The sequence below is a fragment of the Pristiophorus japonicus genome, chromosome 6 (assembly GCF_044704955.1).
Source record: "Pristiophorus japonicus isolate sPriJap1 chromosome 6, sPriJap1.hap1, whole genome shotgun sequence".
NCBI lineage: Eukaryota > Metazoa > Chordata > Chondrichthyes > Pristiophoridae > Pristiophorus > Pristiophorus japonicus.
In genome coordinates, this window is record NC_091982.1 from 32,195,712 (window position 1) to 32,215,395 (window position 19,684).

The window sequence follows — 19,684 nt, forward strand, 5'->3', positions numbered from 1 at the left end:
TAAAATCAGTTCTTTATTCACCTCTAACCAAAGGCCCTCTTTATGTTCTCTGTGAACATTTTCATCTTGATCTATTGCAATGCTTTATGATTACCTTCATTCACCCACCAATGTAAAACCTATCATCAGTTTTGTTTTCTACAACAGCACAGGTCAATAATTATTTTCTATGTAACTGGTCCCAATTCAGTATGTATCAGAAATTCTGGTATTGATTTTAAAGTTAGCGGCTCAGATAATTAAATAAAATATACTGATTTTTCATCATAGCTATCTGGATTATGCTCTTAATAATTTTCCTACATCTTTGTTCCGCTTTCTCCTCTTCTCTCCTGGAGGCCGATATGATCCTGGTCTTCCAGTTGAACAAGAAAGCATGCCTATAGGAGGCAGCATTACAGTAGTGGGAACGGGGGAACATTAACTGGAACATTAACTGGAAAAACGAATCCATTTGTGAAGTTTCTATAGTAATACTTTCTATAGTAATATTCCTTCTGGAATGTCTCTTATTAGTACTATCTACTGTAACACACTCTCACACTCTCTCTCCCTTTCCTTCCCCGCCCCCATCTTCCACTCACAGCCTTCCCTTTAAATAGTTCCTATTTTCATCAGTGATTGAGTGTGTAGACTTGATCCAATTCCTTCATTGCCACATGAGTTCTATGATACAGCTGTTACATTTCCTTTTTCGATCCATGTTGCAAGTTACCCAGTTGTACAAAAGATTAAACGACTATATATTAAAAACAAGACAAGTAGACCTTAATATCTACTCTCTCTAAAGTGCTGAATCATTGTGACTATTCATTTAAACACCATCATATTCACAAGAACCAGTCTATTAACATGCATACAGGCAGACAACCAATAATTTTAGTAAGGATTCCTCAATTTAAAATGCTTGCTGAACAAAAAACGTTGTCAGAGATAAATGATATAGAAATAAGCTTGTTCTAAACACAATCATTTATAAACCCCACTGAGACAACTCTCCCAGCTTTCTTACAGTGCTGTTATCAGAAGGCAAATTTACACAAAAACTAAGTGTAGAAAAATGGTTTGATCTAATATCAAAAAGTAATAATTATTTCCTCACCTAGTTATCATATTGTCTTGCCTTTCATTTGTGCCGAAAACACTTAGGCCTGAATTTTCCCAAGGGAGGCAGGTTGGGGGCGGGGGGCCTCCGAGGCAGGCGGGAAACCCGGGAGGTCGAGTTTCCCGCAGGACCTGCCGACTTTAACGGCAGGGCCTGATTTAAATACGAGGCCTCGGATTCCCGCCCGCAGCCAGCTAGATTGAGAGGCAGGCTGGCTGCAGGTAGGCCTCAGAAGCGAAGGGCCGGTCCGGGGGAGGGATTGCGGGAGTTGGATCAGCAATTGGCAGGGGTCGGGGATCGGGAAAGAGAGAGGATCAACAGGAGTTAGGGATTGGGAGGGAATGGGGAGAGGATCGGCAGGGGTTGCCCGGGGATCGGGGTGGAAGGGGCGGGCAGTGGTCGGCCAGGGATCAATCCCAGTTGTGGAGCATGGGTAGGACATAGGGCCACAACACTATAATGCTAATTCTCTGACCTGCACTCCTTCCAAGGTAACTTCTTGTTAGGAATGCAGGACTGGTGAATTTACCCTAAACTATTTTCCTGTCTAATTTCTTCCTTGTTGAATAAAGTTGCTTCAACACATTACTGATATGTGGTTTAGGAGATAACTGACCCGGGCTGTTGCAAGAAAGAAAAACTTGCATTTATATAGCGCCTTTCAAAACCCCAGGACATCCCAAAGTGCTTTACAGCAAATGAAGTACTTCAAGCGTAGTCACTGTTGTAATGTAGGAAATGCAGCAGCAGCCAATTTACACACAGCAAGGTCCCACAAACAGCAATGTGATAATGTCCAGATAATCTGGTTTTAGTGGTGTTGATTGAGGGATAAACATTGGCCATGACACCGGGGAGAACTCCCCTGGTCTTCAGGACAGCACTGGAGCGTCAGCCTAGATTTTGTGCTCAAGTCCCTGCAGTGGGACTTGAACCCACAACCTTCTAACTCAGAGATAAGAATGCTACCAACTGAGCCACAGCTGACACCATAAAAACAAGCTCACCTCCCAATACATTACTGGTTTTCATGTTATCTGACTCAAATATAATTAATGCATTGCATAAGCCACAAACTGTACTTGGTTGGGGTTGCTGCAAGTGCTTTTATTGTTCACTTAGTGCTTCTATTGTTATGTCTAGAACACGAACTCCTCATCACCAACATCCTGTTCCGCCAGAGGGACAAGTACAAGGCATCGTGGCAACATCCTTGCTCCAAACACTGGCACCTGCTGGACTATGTCACCGTCCGAGCCAGGGATCGCAAGGATGTGCGCATCACCCGCGCCATGACAGGAGCTGACGACTGCTGGATGGACCATCGCCTAATCCGATCCATCATCAATATTAACATAGCCCCAAAGCAAAGAAGACAGCAGAAGCAGTGCCGCAAAAAAGTGAATACCGGGGCACTTAAAGACCCAGCTAAGAGAGCCCTATACAGCCAGTGCCTCTCAGCCATTCTGGCGTGCTTTGATAACCCTGAGATGCTCAATGCCCACAGCGCTTGGTCTGCCCTCCAGGCCGCCATAACCAGTGCCTGTGAAGAGATACTTGGTTACTCAACCAGAAACCACCAGAACTGGTTTGATGAAAACAATCAGGAGATCCAAGAACTAATAGATCGTAAGTGCAGAGGATTTCTTAGCTTCAAGCAATAACCAAACTCGGGAGCTGCAAAGCAATGTTACAGATGGCTCAAGGCTGAGGTCCAACAAAAAACCCAGGACCTAAAGAACAGGTGGTGGATGGAGAAAGCGCAGGTGATACAACAACTAGCCGACAGCCACGACACGCGAGGATTCTTCATCGCAGTCAAGGCCACCGACGGTCCAAACTCCCAAGGCCCCACCCCACTCCTGGCCAAGAATGGGGAAACATTCATCAAGGACACCGAGGCTGTCAGGGCCCGCTGGAAGGAGCACTTCGAAGATCTCCTCAATCGAGACTCTGCCTTTGACTCGAGTCTTCTCAACTCCATCCCGCAGCATGCAACCCGCCACCACCTCAGTGAAACCCCAACACTGCACGAGGTAGGAAAAGCCATAAAACAGCTCAAGAATAACAAGGCTACGGGTGTGGATGGAATTCCTGCTGAGGCACTAAAATAAGACGGAGAGGCGCTGTTGGCGCAGATACATGACCTCATCTCTCTCATTTAGAGGGAGGAGAGCATGCCGGGAGATCTCAGGGGTGCAGTGAATGTGTCCATTTAAAAAGTAGAACAAATCCGACTGCGGCAACTACAGGAGAATCTCCCTGCTATCAACCACTGGGAAGGTTGTCGCTAGAGTTCTCTTCAATCGTCTTCTCACTGTGGCCAAGGAGCTCCTCCCGGAGTTGCAGTGCGGATTTCATCCCCTACAGGGAACAACGGACATGATCTTTGCAGCACGACAACTGCAAGAAAAATGCAGAGTGCAGCGCCAGCCCTTATACATGGCCTTTCTCGATCTCACAAAGGCCTTTGACACTGTCGACTATGAGGGTTTATGGAGCGTCCTTCTCCGTTTTGGATGCCCCCGAAAGTTTGTCAACATCCTTCGCCTGCTCCACGACAACATGCAGGCCGTGATCCTTACCAGCGGATCCATTACAGACCCATTTCACGTCCGGACTGGGGTCAACTAGGGCTGCATCATCGCTCCAACTCACCTCGCTGTCGACAAGCTCCCCGCTGGAGTGGAACTAAACTACAGAACCAGTGGGAAGCTGTTTAACCTACCCCGCCTCCAGGTCAGGTCCAAGATCACCCCAACCTCTGTCGTTGAGATGCAGTATGTTGTGTATGCATGCCTGTTTACTGTGTGATGTCTGTAACACTGGTATGCCACATTGAATGTACCCTTATACTGCGCACACCTTACTGGTACAGCAGAAGGTGCTGCTGCTGGAGACCTAGGGGTTGCCTGCACACGGCAGGTAACCCAATATAAAAGGGAACTCACAGCTTGTTGTCGGCACTCAGGGGCTGCAAATAAAGGACTACAGGTCTACTCAGTTTAAGTATCATACCCTGCCTCGTGGCATCATTACTAAAGGTGCCTAGATACACAATAACTAGCGACGGGAATACGAGGTCACGAACTACACGCTCAACATGTCTAACCTCAGCAACCTTCAGCAATTTACAGAGGGGAAAGATGGGATGCTTTTGTGGAAAGATTGGAACACTTCTTTATAGCCAACAACCTGGACGTGGACACACCGGCCACACTACTGAACAAATGCAGGGCCATCCTGCTTAGCAGTTGTGGGCCCACCATCTACAGTCTCGTCAGGGACTTACTAGCCCCGGAGAAGACAACCACCAAGAGCTATGAGTAACTTGTAACAATCATACAGGAACAACTAAAACCGAAAGAAAGCATCCTCACAGCCAGGCACCGGTTCTACACTTACCGGTGACCTGAGGACCAAGAAATTGCCAAGTATGCTGCACACTTAAGAAGACTAGCTGCATCATGTGATTTTGGCGACCACCTTAATGAAGCACTAAGGGACACATTTGTCATTGGAATCGGCCATTAAGGCCTCCTACACAAATTGCTCTAGGCTGACATCACAGTCACCCTGCAGAAAGCAATTCAAGTGAGCCAAGCAGCAATTCAAGTGAGCCAGGCCTACATGGTTTCGGCCAGCGACTCCAGGCGAATACTGACCCAGGACTCTAAATCGGCAAGAGCAGTGCACCGCATGGATACTTCTAAAGGCAGAAATGCTGCCCCGATTCCCGCAACCCTGAGTCTGTCACATGGGGCAAATCGGATGGCCCCGTGCTGGCGTTGTGGAGAAAACCACAGGGCCCACCAGTGCCGCTACAAAGACTATGCATGCAAAGGCTGCAAAGAGAAAGGGCATCTTCAGAGAATGTGCAGAAAAGGCTGAACAGATGAAGAGGAAGTTGCTCAACCCCTGGAAGAAGAGTATGGAATCTTTACCTGCTCCACCGGAAGTTCTCCTTGGATGATGGAAGTGGACATCGATGGGGTCCCAGTCTCCATGGAGATCGACACAGGGGCGAGCCAGTCTGTGATGAGCCAAATGACCTTTGAAAAAATTTGGATGAATCCTGCCACTCGACCAAAACTGTCTCCTGTCCAGGCAAAGCTGCTCACCTATACCAAAGGAAAAATCCAAATCGTTGGCAGTGTAGACGTCCAGGTCTCCCAGGGCGGCATGTTGAACAAACTCCCCTTGTGGATTGTAGCCACGCTGCTGGGCAGGAATTGGATGAACCAGGTCCACATCAGGCGAAGTGGCCCTGTGGAAGAAAAAACCACCACAGCCCTCCTGCTGGAAAGCCAGGAAATGGCTGCAGCACCAGCAGCACAAGGAGAAACACTTGTAATCAAAATGGCGACCGCCATGCCACCAGTGAGCATGGAGGAGCATCACATGACACTGAGCAGCCAATTGGATTTGAAGGCTCCCTTAAAGGAGACCGGTTACCAAAGAAATTTAAAGGGGAAGTTTCAACTATTTGAGTACACAGACTTTAAAGCTAAAGATGCGATTAAAGGGTGCGAGTATGAAAATGTATGCAATGAAACAATGAATTGTGATGCTGGTTTAACTAATGTGACTAATGATATCAATGCAGGTGTCAGTAAGGTTAAGAACAAGTTTATTATGCTTAACAGTAATGATAGAGATTGTGAAATACCTAATGTAACCATGTCTGTTGAAACCAGGACACCCAAAAGTGATGCAAATGCTAGAATGTATAATGCAGGCTCAACTATGTGTGATCAGAGCCAAGGTGTCATGTATACCAGTAGGACACTGCCAAAGGACATTGGGTCCTACAGTGACCATGCCAATGCCAATGGAATCCCCCTGTGGGAGACCCCCAGGTCCAGCAGGCTACCGGACCATGTAGCTTGGACCTTTGGAATGAATGTGATGCCCCTTGCAGGACACACACACAGGCAGTGGGAGCAGACCCACTACAGGGACAGTGGTCAATGGGCAGCCCAGCCACCACCAATGGCAACCTGCACCAGACCAGTCCTACAGCCCCTGGCCACCAGGGCCAACACCAGGAGTGTGAGGCCAATACCCTCCAGCTTCCCTGGCAAACCCTGGGATGGCCTGACCCTCATCCCAATTGGTGGACACGGAGCCTACCCAGTCTTGTGGCCCTGCCCATCACCCCACAACTACCCACATTACAGTTTATACACACCACCCACTGCTGCCGTGGCTACCTCCCCGAGGGATCCCACAACAGTGACAGCCACTTGGTTTGTGTGTGAGGGAGGGGAAACATACGAGGCCAGCCTCAAGCACAGGGGTCACACCTGGCAACCACACAACCCTCACCACAACCCCCCATAGCCCACCACTGATCACCTCCCCTGGTCATGACAATAAGGATATGAAAAATGCTCAGGGGAGAGTATTGTTGTGTGTGCATGCCTGTTTACTGTGTGATGTCTGTAACACTGTTATGCCACATTGAATGTACCCTTATACTGCACACACCTTACCGGTACACCAGAGGGTGCTGCTGCTGGAGACCTAGGGGTTGCCTGCACACGGCAGGTAACCCAGTATAAAAGGGAACTCACAGCTTGTTGTCGGCACTCAGGAGCTGCAAATAAAGGACTACAGGTCTACACAGTTTAAGTATCATACCCTGCCTCGTGGAGTCATTACTAAAGGTGCCTACTTATACAATACAGTATGCGGACGACGCCTGCGTCTGCGCACATTCTGAGGCTGAACTCCAGAATATAGTTGATGTATTCACCAAGGCATAGGAAAGCATGGGCCTTACACTCAACATCCGTAAGACAAAGGTCCTCCACCAGCCTATCCTCGCCGCACAGCACTGCCCCCCCAGCCATCACGATTCACGGCGCGGCTCTTGAAAACGTGGACCACTTCCCATACCTCAGGAGCCTCTTGTCAACAAAGGCAGACATTGATGCGGAGATTCAACATCGCCTCCAGTGCGCCAGTGCAGTCTTCGGCCACCTGAGGAAAAGAGTGTTCGAAGACCAGGCCCTCAAATCTACCACCAAGCTCATGGTCTACAGGGCTGTAATAATACCCGCCATCCTGTATGGATCAGAGGAATGGACGATGTACAGAAGATACATCAAGTCACTGGAGATATATCACCAACAATGTCTCCGCAAGATCCTGCAAATCCCCTGGGAGGACAGACGCACCAACATCAGTGTCCTTACCCAGGCTAACATCCCCAGCATTGAAGCACTAACCACACTCGATCAGCTTCGCTGGGCAGGCCACTTAGTTCACATGCCAGACACGAGACTCCCTAAGCAGTGGCTCTATGCGGAGCTCCTTCATGGCAAACGAGCCAAAGGTGGGCAGCGGAAACGTTACAAGGACACCCTCAAAGCGACATCACCACTGGCACCTGGGAGACCCTGGCCGTAGACCGCCCTAGGTGGAGAAAGTGCATCCGGGAGTGCATGGAGCTCTTCGAATCTCAATGCTGCAAACGTGAAGAGGTCAGGTGCAGGCAGCGGAAGGAACGTGCGGCAAATCAGTTCCACCCTCCCCTTTCCCCGATGAATGTCTGTCCTACCTGTGACAGGGTCTGTGGTTCTCGTATTGGACTGTTCAGCCACCAAAGAACTCACTTTAGTAGTGGAAGCAAGTCTTCCTCGATTCCGAGGGATTGCCTATGATATTGTTCACCAACATGAAAATGACGGAGTAGAAATGCATCTTGCCACTGATAGGAGAAGGGCCACATACAGCGTTGTGTTCCTTCTGCTTTTAACTAAAACAATTATGACAAGGTGAGTCAGCTCCATGACAAAACCTCTCAAAGAATTCCTATCCCAAAGATAATAAAAATAAGCCTCTACAATTTTAGAAATCATTTACATCACTGTAAACCGTCAACCAGATATGTTACATAATATTTTCCTGGGTCATTTGCGCGTAATTATTTAATTCAAAGTTTCCCCCTGAATCTGCACCAGCGTAACTGGTTTAGATACGATTTTTCTACATTGTTTTTTTTTATGTTCCCTCATGTCTGCGCCAGTTTTCAGCATTTTTCACAGTTTGCCCCAAAATGTTTTATCCTAGGTCGATGTATCTGGCCACTCCTGAAAAACCTTCTGGTCAGTTAACAGAAAGCAGCGCACATTGAAAAATTGGCGCTGAAAGACACCATTGTTTTTCATCGAAGTTTTTGGAGGGAGTCTCCAACACCTGAAATATCCATAATAAACTTCAACTAGTTTTACCTTTCAACGGAGTACATGGAAGTTTCTTGGATTTCTGAAGTGTTCATTTTTTTTTTACTCACACGCCACCACCGAACGTCTTCAAGTAGGGCTGGAAGGGGGTCGTAGCGATGGCCGTCAGAATCAGCCCCGCGCCTGGACACAGGGGCTGAGGGCTCGGCTGGAAAATAAATCCAGGGGGGAGAGGTGGTGATCGGAAGGCTGCTACCTTCCGATCGCCACCTCCCTCCCCGGGCTCAGAGCAAAATTCTTCCGATCGCCACCTAGGCACAAAACTGTAATGAGTTTGGGGGAGGTGGGGGAGAAGGGGAGAAGTCACAAGACTGCAATTAGTTGGGGCGGCAGGGGGGGGAGGGGAGAAGTCACAAGACCTGGATGTGGTCCATCCATACAGACCTTCGGGAGAGACGACAAATAACCTGTCCTGCCTGCCTTCCTGCCATTTTGAGCTTCTTGCAAAGGTAAAATGTAACTATGGGGGCAATACTGACAATGCCATATTTTGTGCGAGCCTTCTGCATCATGGTGCTATGTAAGAGACATTTGATTCGACGTCATCTCATGAGGAACATCAGAGCCCGTAGGGTTCTGTGCAGGAGGCCTTACCCATGTCGGGTATAACAAGACAGGTGTTCGTACCTGCACTTGAGTGATGCAGACTGTGTCAGAAGGCTGTGTTTCCACAGAGAAGTTGTAACTGAGATCTATAATTTGGTGAAAGCAGACCTGCAACCTAGAAGCATCAGGAGGACTGCTTTGTCAGTTGAAGTGAAGGTTACAGCTGTACTTTCATTCGATGTCTCTGCCTCATTTCAAGCTACAACTGGGGATGTGTGCACCATCGCTCAACATGCAACACATGTCTGTATTGGGCAGGTGACAGCTGCAGTTTATGAAAGGAGGAATGACCACATAAAGTTCCCCATGACCACCCAATCAATGCGTAACAGGGCTCCAGGATTGCTGGCTTCTCAAAGGTACAGGGCTGCATTGATTGTACCCACATCACCTTGCGAGCGCCTTTGGAGGATTCCGAGATGTACAGTAACAGGAAAGCTTCCGCTCCAATAATGTACAGCTCGTGTGTGACGACATGCATCGCATCATGTCAGTTGATGCAACATACCCTGGGAGCACCTATGATGCGTTCCTCCTACGCGAGACCGTTACATCTGCCATGTTTCAGCAGCAGCCAAAAGGGCAGAGCTGGCTACTAGGAGACAAAGGGTACGACCTCACCACCTGGCTCATGACGCCCCTACGCATAGCCCGTATGGAAGCTGACCGGGAATACAACATGTCGCACATTGCAACGCGCAGCATCATAGCAAGGACCATTGGCATCTTCAAACAGCATTTCCGATGCTTGGACCATTCCGGAGGCTACTTGCTATACTTCCCTGAGATTGTTGGTCAGCTCACTGTTGTGTGCTGCATGCTGCATAACTTAGCCATCATGAGGTAGCAGCAGCTGGTAGGAGAAGACCCACCTGAGGTGAGAGTGGCTGGTGATAATGATGAGGAAGTTGCATGTCATGTATGTAATCACAATGTTACACCACTGTATTACTGTATACACTCAACCTAGATGCACACCTTGACCACAAGGGGTGAACCTGTGGGAGACACTCCTTACCTGATCACACAGGTATAAAAAGGGAGGTCCCACACAGGGTCATCGTCTTTGGAGTCCTGTGAATCAAGAGTTAAGGTCACAGAGTGACCTTGTCCCCAGAATGTGCCTCGTGTGGTTTCATACTCTAGAGTAAGGACTTTACATTGGCGACGAGAAACGGGAATTCACGACCCACGAGAATGGCCACTGGTAGCACAGAGGAATGGTGCTGTGTTGGGGAAGACTGGGACGATTTTGTCGAGAGGCTTCAGCAAAGCTTCGTTACGAAAGAATGGCTGGGGGATGCAGCAGCCGACAAGCATAGGGCTCATCTTTTGACCAGCTGTGGACCAAAGACTTACGCGCTCATGAAGGACTTACTAACACCCGAAATGCCGGTGGACAAACCCTTTGAAGAACTTAGCAAATTGATCGGAGCACCTCAAATCGGCGAGTAGCATACATATAGCCCGACACAGATTCTACACCCACTAATGTCGTGAAGGACAGAGCATACCGGACTTCGTAGCGGACCTCCGGCGTTTGGCCAGCCTCTGTAAGTTCACAGACGCCTGCAGGGGGGAGATGCTAAGGGACTTCTTTATCGAGGGCATCGGTCATGCGGGAATTTTCCGCAAATTAATTGAGACCAGGAATTTGTCCTTGGAAGCAGCGGCGTTGATAACTCAAACTTTCATGGCGGGGGAGGAAGAGACGAAAATAATATACACGCGCAATTCTGCTTCTAACGCGGCGATGGATCAGGGAGTCAATATCATCAAGGCGACTCAGAGCCCCCCAGGCAGCAATAGACCCGAGAGTAGGACTTCAACAGAGACAATGGCAGGCTGAACGGACATTCACGCCATTACAGTGGACAATGCGACCCGGGATGGAACCATTGACACCCACTAATAGGGCACTTAAGAGCAGTCAAAGAGACAGTCAGCGCGGAATGCCTGGCCATAGTCCCTTTGTTCCCAACAATGGAAACTTTAACACATGCTGGAGGTGTGGGGGAAAACACTCAGTTAGATCTTGCAGATTTCTGCAATCTCAGTGGCCACTTAGCTCGAATGTGCAGGAAGTCTGCAACCAGACTAATATATGAGGCGAATGGACCAGAAGAGGGTTCTTTGAGGCAGGGTGACTTTTGGGGCAAATCGATGGACGCCGAGGTTCAGCGGGTCCATGTGGCGAATATTCATAGTTCATACATCAAAACGCCACCAATGATGATGAGGGTTTTATTAAACAGTATCCCAGTACGCATGGAGCTGGACACTGGGACTCATTGGCGTTCAGCAATTTGAGAAGCTATGGCCACTTAAAGCCAGTAGACCCAAATTAGCACGTATTGAGACACAATTAAGGACTTACACTAAAGAAATCATTCCTAGGCAGTGCATTATTGGCTGTCACACACAATGGGTTAGTGAATCGGCTGCTGCTCTGGATTGTCCCGGGCAATGGTCCCGCACTGTTGGGGAGGAGCTGGTTAGCCGAGATGAACTGGAAATGGGGGGATGTTCAAGCAATGTCATCTATGGAGCAAAGTTCGTGCTCACAATTCCTACAACAATTCGATTCACTATTCCAACCTGGTGTCGGAACTTTCAAAGGCACTAAAGTAGTGATACACATCACCCCGGACGCCAGGCCAGTGCATCAAAAAGCCAGAGCGGTGCCGTATGTGATGCGGGAAAAGATCGAGAGTGAATTGGACCGGCTGTTGAGAGAGGGCATCATCTCGCCTGTTGAATTCAGCGACTGGGCGAGCCCCATCGTTCCCGTCCTAAAAGCGGATGGCTCTATCAGGATCTGTGGCGACTACAAGGCCACCATCAATCGGGTGTCCCTACAAGATCAATACCCGCTCCTGAGAGCGGAGGACCTCTTCGCCACGCTGGCAGGCGGCAAGCTATTCACCAAGTTGGACCTCACTTCAGCCTATATGACCCAGGAACTGGCCGACGAATCTAAACTACTGACCACCATCACCACGCACAAGGGACTGTTCATTTATAACAGGTGCCCGTTTGGCATTCGATCAGCGAGCGCGATTTTTCAACGAAACATGGAAAGCCTGCTTAAATCCATTCCTGCAACCATCGTATTCCAGGACGATATCCTCATCATAGGTCGAGATACCGAGGAACACCCAGACCCTGCAACACACCGGAGTTGCGTTCATTCCTGGGACTGTTGAACTATTTCAGGAACTTTCTGCCGAACTTGAGCACGTTGTTGGAGCCGTTACATGTGCTTCTGTGTAAGGGTTGCGATTGGTTTTGGGGGGACTGTCAAAAACAGGCTTTTGATCGGGCGCGAAACCTACTTTGTTCAAACAAGTTGTTGACCCTGTACGATCCCTGTAAAAAATTGGTTCTGACATGTGATGCATCGTTCTATGGGGTTGGGTGCGTGTTGCAGCAGGGCAATGCTGAGGGTCAACTACAACCTGTGGCTTATGCCTCCAGGTCGCTCTCTCAAGCAGAACGGGGATATGGGATGGTCGAGAAGGAAGCGCTTGCATGTGTCTATGGTGTAAAAAAAATGCATCAGTACCTCTTTGGCAAGAAGTTTGAATAGAGACGGACCACAAGCCATTAACATCACTGTTGTCAGACAGCAAGGCTATCAATGCCAACGCATCAGCTCGCATACAGCGATGGGCTCTCATGCTGGCTGCTTATGACTACTCCATTCGGCACTAGCCCGGCACTGATAATTGCGTTGACACGCTCAGCTGGCTTCCACTGATCACCACTGAGGGGGTAGCGGAGCAAAGCGCTGAGATGATCATGGCTGTCGATGCCTTTGACAGCGCAGGCTCCCCCATCACAGACCGCCAGATCAAAATCTGGACAAACAGAGATCCCCTCCTATCCCTGATTAAGAAATGTGTCCTGACTGGGGATTGGGCGCCCGCACACGGAGCATGCCCTGAGGAGGTCAGACCGTTCCACAGACGGATGGATGAGCTCTCCATCCAAGCCGACTGCCTACTATGGGGCAGCCGGGTAGTTATGCCCCAGAAGGGCAGGGAGGCATTCATCAGGGAACTCCACAGTGAGCACTCAAGCATTGTGCTGATGAAGGCGTTTGGTGGCCTGGAGTTGATTCAGACCTGGAATACTGTGTTCACAGGTGCCGACGTGTGCCCAGCTGGGTAATGTCCCCAGGGAGGCCCCGTTCAGCCCGTGTCCCTGGCCCACCAGGCCATGTCACGCATTCACGTTGACTACGCAGGCCCGTTCATGGGAAATATGTTCCTATTGTGGTAGATGCGTACTCGAAATGGATCGAGTGCATCATTCTGAATTCATGCACGTCATCCACCACCGTGGAAAGCCTACGTGCGATCTTTGCAACCCATGGCTTACCGGACATCCTGGTTAGTGATAATGGCCCATGTTTCGCAAGCTACGAATTCCGAGAGTTCATGTCGGGCAATGGCATCAACCACGTCAGGACTGCGCCATTCAAGCCAGCCTCCAACGGCCAGGCGGAACATGCGGTCCAAATCATTAAGCAAGGTACGCTCAGGATTCAAGGACCCTCCCTACAATGCCGCCTATCACGTCTCCTGCTGGCCTATAGATCCCAACCGCACTCGCTCACAAGGGTCCCGCCCGCAGAACTACTAATGAAACGGACACTCAAAACTCGGTTGTCCCTCATTCACCCAGTCCTGACCGACATAGTTGAGGGCAAGCGCAAGTCACAAAATGAGTACCATGATTGTAATTCGACGGGGAGATGTATAGAAATAAATGATCCTGTATTCGTCCTCAATCACGCCATGGGGCCCAAATGGCTTGAGGGCACTGTAATTGACAAAGGTGGGGAATACGGTCATCGTGGTAAAACTCAATAAATGTCAGATATGCCGTAAGTATCCGGACCAAGTTAAAATAATGTTCAGCATTGACAAGGAGGAACCTGAAGAAGACCATGAGATGGAGCTTACAACACCGCCAGTGAACGAGCAACTTGAGCAATCAGAAGAATGCACAGTCCCTGCGGGTCAGCCTGGACAGGCCAGAATCACCACAGGTGACAGACACTCACGTCAGTGTCCAACAACCAGAGTCCCAACTGAGGCGAGTCCCAACTGCGGCGCTCCACGAGGGAGCATAGACCACCTAAAGGACTAAACCTATGATCCCAATAAGACTTTGGGGGGAGGTGATGTCATGTATGTAACCACAATGTAACACCACTGTATTACTGTATACACTCAACCTAGATGCACACCTTGACTACAAGAGGTGAACTTGTGGGAGATACTCCTTATCTGATCACTCAGGTATAAAAAGGGAGGTCCCACGCAGGGTCATCGTCTTTGGAGTCCTGTAAATCAAGAGTTAAGGTCACAGAGTGACCTTGTCCCCAGAATGTGCCTCGTGTGGTTTCATACTCTAGAGTAAGGACTTTACATTGCAGATGACGAGCAGGAGGACAAGGATGAGGACAAGGACGAGGAAGTCATGCAAGTACTTGAACCTGAAGCACGACGGCGGAGGAGGGCGGGCCGTCATGCCCCTTTAACGATTGCTCGAGCCTTGCGTCAGCAGCTCATCCATGAACGCTTTGCTGCCTGAAGGCTCAGCGACAACTATTCCACATGAACCATGTTGACTGTTTGGACCTGTTCCATAATGTTGTCTTGTGTAAATGTAACAAATGATGGAAATGATTCTTGTTTACTTCAAAAGTTGTGTTAATAATGGAACAAATAATGAAAATGATTCAGATTTAATGTAAAATATATTTTATTCAAAAGTCTAACCAACAGTTCTTGTACTTAACTTAACTTTAGTAAAGTTATTCTTGTATCAAACTTTAAAGTTTTCAGTTACGATCACTTACAAACTTTAAGATCACTTACTAACTTTTAAACTTGTACATTTACATAACTTACAAACATCTTTTAATTTTGGAACCACAGTTACAACAGCAACAATAATAATAACAACAATAGTAGCAAAGAAAGGCTGCACCAATCTCTCCTCCACCTTATTCTAAGGTTGCCCGCCGCACTTGTTCTTGGAGACTCCACCACCCCTGCCCGCAGGCGGTGGCGCAGTGTTTCTGGGGTTGGTATCCAGTTTATTCTTTCTACGATCTCAGGTAGTGCGCACCTGTTGAGGGCGGGGTGGGGGGGCATGTGGCAATGTGAAGGGCCCAGGCGGCAATGTGGAAGGCCTGGCTTGGGGCTCTTCAGAGGCTGGTCTGGGGATTGGAGTGGGAATGGCAGTTGATTCTGTCAATGGGCATGGGGTCTGGGCGTGTTCCCTTATTGCAACAGCTAACTCCAACATGCCATCCCTCATGCCCTGACAGTGTCTCAACGACCTGCAACATTCCCTCCCTCATGTTAAGCAAAACTGACTCAAGTACCTGTGACATTCTCTCCCTCATGTTCAATGATAGTGTTTGCACCATCTCTGACATTCCCTCCCTGACATTCACTGACAGCGCATCAGCTACCTGTGACATTCCCTCCCTCATGGTCACTGACATAGTTTCAGCTGACTGATATATTCCCTCACTCATGGTCCCGGACATTGTTCCCATTTCTCATGAGATTGCTGTTACTTCTCCCGACAGTCCCGCTACCCCATCACCCACCCCACTGATGGTGTTCAGGAGTGATCGTGTAAGGTCAATGCTCTCCCCACTCATTGCCATCATCTGAACCACATCTGTTAGATCCTGCACCTCAGGAGAGCATGGTCGAGCTCTCCTTCCCCTCCTCCCCACGGATGTGGCTCGCACCCCACCACTGGGACCTGCAACCTGGGAGGGTGGGGCCCTGGGTGTGCCTCGCTGCACCCCACCACTGGGACCTGCAGCCTCGGACGTTAGGAAACCACCGAATGTCCCACCATCACTCAAACCATAATCACGTAAGGGGCTGACTCCTGCACCTCCACAAAAGTCAGTAAAACAGTGGGAGTTTCATCCATCTCCAACCCCTCCCCCTCTCGCTCCCACTCACCTGCTGCTCTTGGTCGAGAGGGTGGGATTGGAAGATGTTCTCTTCAGGCTTGTCCTCGTCTGAAATTACTTCTGCATCGTCAGGGTTGGCCTCTGCAAAATATAACAGAACACAGACAAATAGTTAGCAGCAGAGGAGGGGGCAAGGTGGGTGGCATGAATAGGCTCACACAGCGCAGGCAGAAGGCTGATTTGAAGGACCATGATGAATGATAGCACACTGCATCAACCGAAGCGTAGCTGACAGAGACATCCACAGGAACTAAAGCATGGCTATCCCAAGCAGTACTTAACATTTAGCAAAGCCAGACTGTGGAATTTGCAGGACTTACCCTCTCCCTCGAGTGTGGGCTCAGCTTGTGCAGTGGTGATTGCTTTTCTCCAGGCAGGACCCATCAAAACAGCAACCCTCTCTTCCAAGGGTGTCAGTGGGTGCAGATTTGCCGGGCCTCCTCCTGTTCGAGTTCCTTCCCTTTTGTTGTGTGGCACCTTCCTCTGCCAAGATGAAAATGCCAACTTTTTAGAGACAGTGTCTTTCTGCTGGGTGGGACATATACAGCTGGTCACATTTATAACTGCAATTCCATTGAATAAATGAAAATATTACTTACACTAACTACTTGATCAAGATCCTGCCACTTCTTTTTACACTGGCCTCCAGATCTCGTGGTGGTCACCACTGCACAGTAACCTTCTGCAACTTGGTTCCAGCGTTTCTTCATTTCTTTGGGTGGAACTTTTATGTGACCTCTGCTGGTGTCCAGCTCCTGCCATCTGGTCTCAATCACAGTAACTAGTGCCTCCACTTCATCCTGCAAGAAATTCTTAGTCCTTGCACCGCGTTGCATCTTGTATTGCTGCAAATCTGATTTTTCCAATGCTCTCACACAGCACTCAACGCTCTCACACAACTGGCTCTTTAAAAATGGCCAATTGCCAACCCGGAGCTGTACTGCGCATGCGCGTCAGTTGATATAATGTCAAAAACGTCATTTTTTTTTGTCACGTATGCGCGGAAGGTGCGGCATCGTTTTTTCGGCGCAGACAGCAGGCTCCACCCCCCGAGGTGACTGGACACGCTGCACGGCGCCAAATTTGAATGATATATCGGAGAAACTTTGGCATAATATTTCTGGCACATTTATGGCCTAGAAAAACTGGTGGAACTCTGGCAATACGCCAGAAAACAGGCTTGGGCAAAATTGAGCCCGTTGTCTTTGTCAGATTCCCATTATACATCAGCCTATTATCAGCAATCTCCACTGTGTCCTAAAAGAGGGGTGTCTAACATGTGGCCCAAGTAGCTCCCAAACCCTAGAAATCTATTCCTCAAAGGCCGAGGTAACCCAGTCCTAAATGCACTCATATTTCTCATTTGCTGGTTTGCTGTTTGAATTTTGTGGGCTGGAACTTTGAAAAAACCTATTGACTGATTGGTGGATAAATTCTGTATCAGAACACTGAGATCCGTTACATAGAATTACATAGAAATTATAACACATAAGTACTATAGACAACTTCAAATACTACCTGCAAATTAACAAGAACATAGATATGTAGCCCCTATACATCCATTGTAATCAACTACCTGGCATTTGAAGGCAAAAGTTTGAACACCCCAGTCTTATAACATTTGGTCTATAATCAATTAGCATTTGCCTACCAAGAGTCTTACCCACCTCTGAAATTGTATCATTCAAGGCTTATACCTTTGTACACAGTTTGTCCACTTTCTTCTGCAGCTTGAAGCTTTTCTCTTCTTACTGTATCAAAACAGTCAACAGCTTAATTAATCTAATGCTTTTAGAAAGGAAGGTTTAAAACTTTCTACTCATTTTCAATGGAATGAATAAAATGAAATAGTGAATCAACTAGTCAATCATTATCTTACTGCACATCAATTATATTGTACAAGGTGGAGCCTCTGGTGGGACTCCTTAATGTACTTCTTCACCAGCCTCATTATTTTTTGTCATCAAGATAAGATAATGGAACTTTTTTAGCAGCCAGTCACACTATCAAACACTCCCACACCAGGTACCAGAGAGTCAGATACAGGTTTATGGGAAGCAAGCAGGGCAGTGGGATTAGTTTTGTATTTCTCTAACAAAGAGGAGGCACAGATACAACAGGCTGAAAGACCTCCTTCTGTGCTGTGAACTTTTATGGTTTTATAGACAAGGCCAGACTCTCAATAAAATCTAAATAATGAAAAAAAGACTATTGCCTTCAGCCATCACAATATCCACTGATGTGCTGAAATTAACAAAGTTAATTGATTATGGTTTGAGTCATTAATCAAAAATATCATACCAACAGAAATGTAAATAATCAATAAACTAACTTGCCATTGAAACACACTTTAGTCACTCTGATCTTGTTGCTAAGATACGTGGCACATCATGATGAGACACTGATGAGATGTTCAAAAACCTCATATAATCCCTTCTCTTCCTCTGTGCCTTTGGCACCTAAGAAGCATTTCTATCATCCCTTTCTTTCTCCCCTGATTTCTTCTCCATCCTATAAAGTGCTCAGAGACATCTATCTGTACATTAGCAGTGCTATCAAAATGTAGGTAGTTGTGTGTTTTTGTGTTTATTAGCAGGGCAATTGACATGCATAGTGGCTGAAAGGGTACGTAATAAAACTTGGTTGCAGTAAGAATAGCAGCAATACATTACTGTGCAACTCTAGTTCTGCATAGTATTATGCTTTAATGTATTCAAGTATTTGATTTACTATCTCAATAATCAATAAAATAGCCAATGCCGCCAATTATCAAAGATCTAGTAAAATGTAATGTTAGATTTGGTTCCAAATAACCTGTAGAACCTTAGGAATGTAATTTAACATGCCATACTTATCATAAGAAAAGTCATGGATAAGAAAAAATAATTCATTGAATAAAGTACTACATGCACAATTTCTATCATAAACAGTCAATACGTGCACAATTAAACAAAACAGGACACTAACTTTACACTGTTTGCTGAAGGCATAGACTTTTCTTAATAAATCATAGAAATTTACAGCACAGAAGGAGGCCATTTTGGCCCATCATGTCCACACCAGCCGACAAAGAGCTATCCAGCCTAATCCCACTTTCCAGTTCTTGGTCCGTAGCCCTGTAGGTTACGGCACTTCAAATACACAACTAAATACTTTTTAAATGTGGTGAGGGTTTCTGCCTCTACTACCCTTTTAGGCAGTGAGTTCCAGACCCCCGCCACCCTCTGGGTGAAAAACATTCCCTTCAAATCCGCTCCCGACCTCCTACCGATTACTTTCCATCTATGCCTCCTGGTTCTTAACCCCTCTGCTAAGGGAAATAGGTCCTTCCTATCCACTATATCTAGGCCCCTCATAATGTTATACACCTCAATAAGGTCTCCCCTCAGCCTCCTTTGTTGCAAAGAAAACAAACCCAGCCTATCCAACCTTTCCTCATAGCCAAAGTTCTCCAGTCCAAGCAACATCCTCGTAAATCTCCTCTGTACCCTCTCTAGTACAATGACATCTTTCCTGTAATGTAGTGACCAGAACTGCATGCAGTACTCTAGCTGTGGCCTAACTAGTGCGTTATACAGTTCAAACATAACCTCCCTGCTCTTGTATTCTATGCCTCAGCTAATAAAGGCAAGTATTCCGTATGCCTTCTTAACCACCTTATCGACCTGGCCAGCTACCTTCAGGGATCTGTGGACATGCACTCCAAGG

The 19,684-nt window shown here is 47.7% G+C and overlaps 1 protein-coding gene across 1 annotated transcript in view; it reads right to left on the reverse strand.

Annotated features, from left to right (window-relative positions):
• Positions 1–17,693, reverse strand: part of LOC139265109 (actin-binding protein WASF3-like) — a 105,191-nt gene extending 87,498 nt beyond the window's left edge. Inside the window, exon 1 of the mRNA XM_070882014.1 lies at positions 17,644–17,693. The gene's annotated coding sequence lies outside the window, so the exon portion shown is untranslated. The remainder of the gene's footprint in view (positions 1–17,643) is intronic.
• Between the last annotated feature and the right edge of the window lie 1,991 nt (positions 17,694–19,684).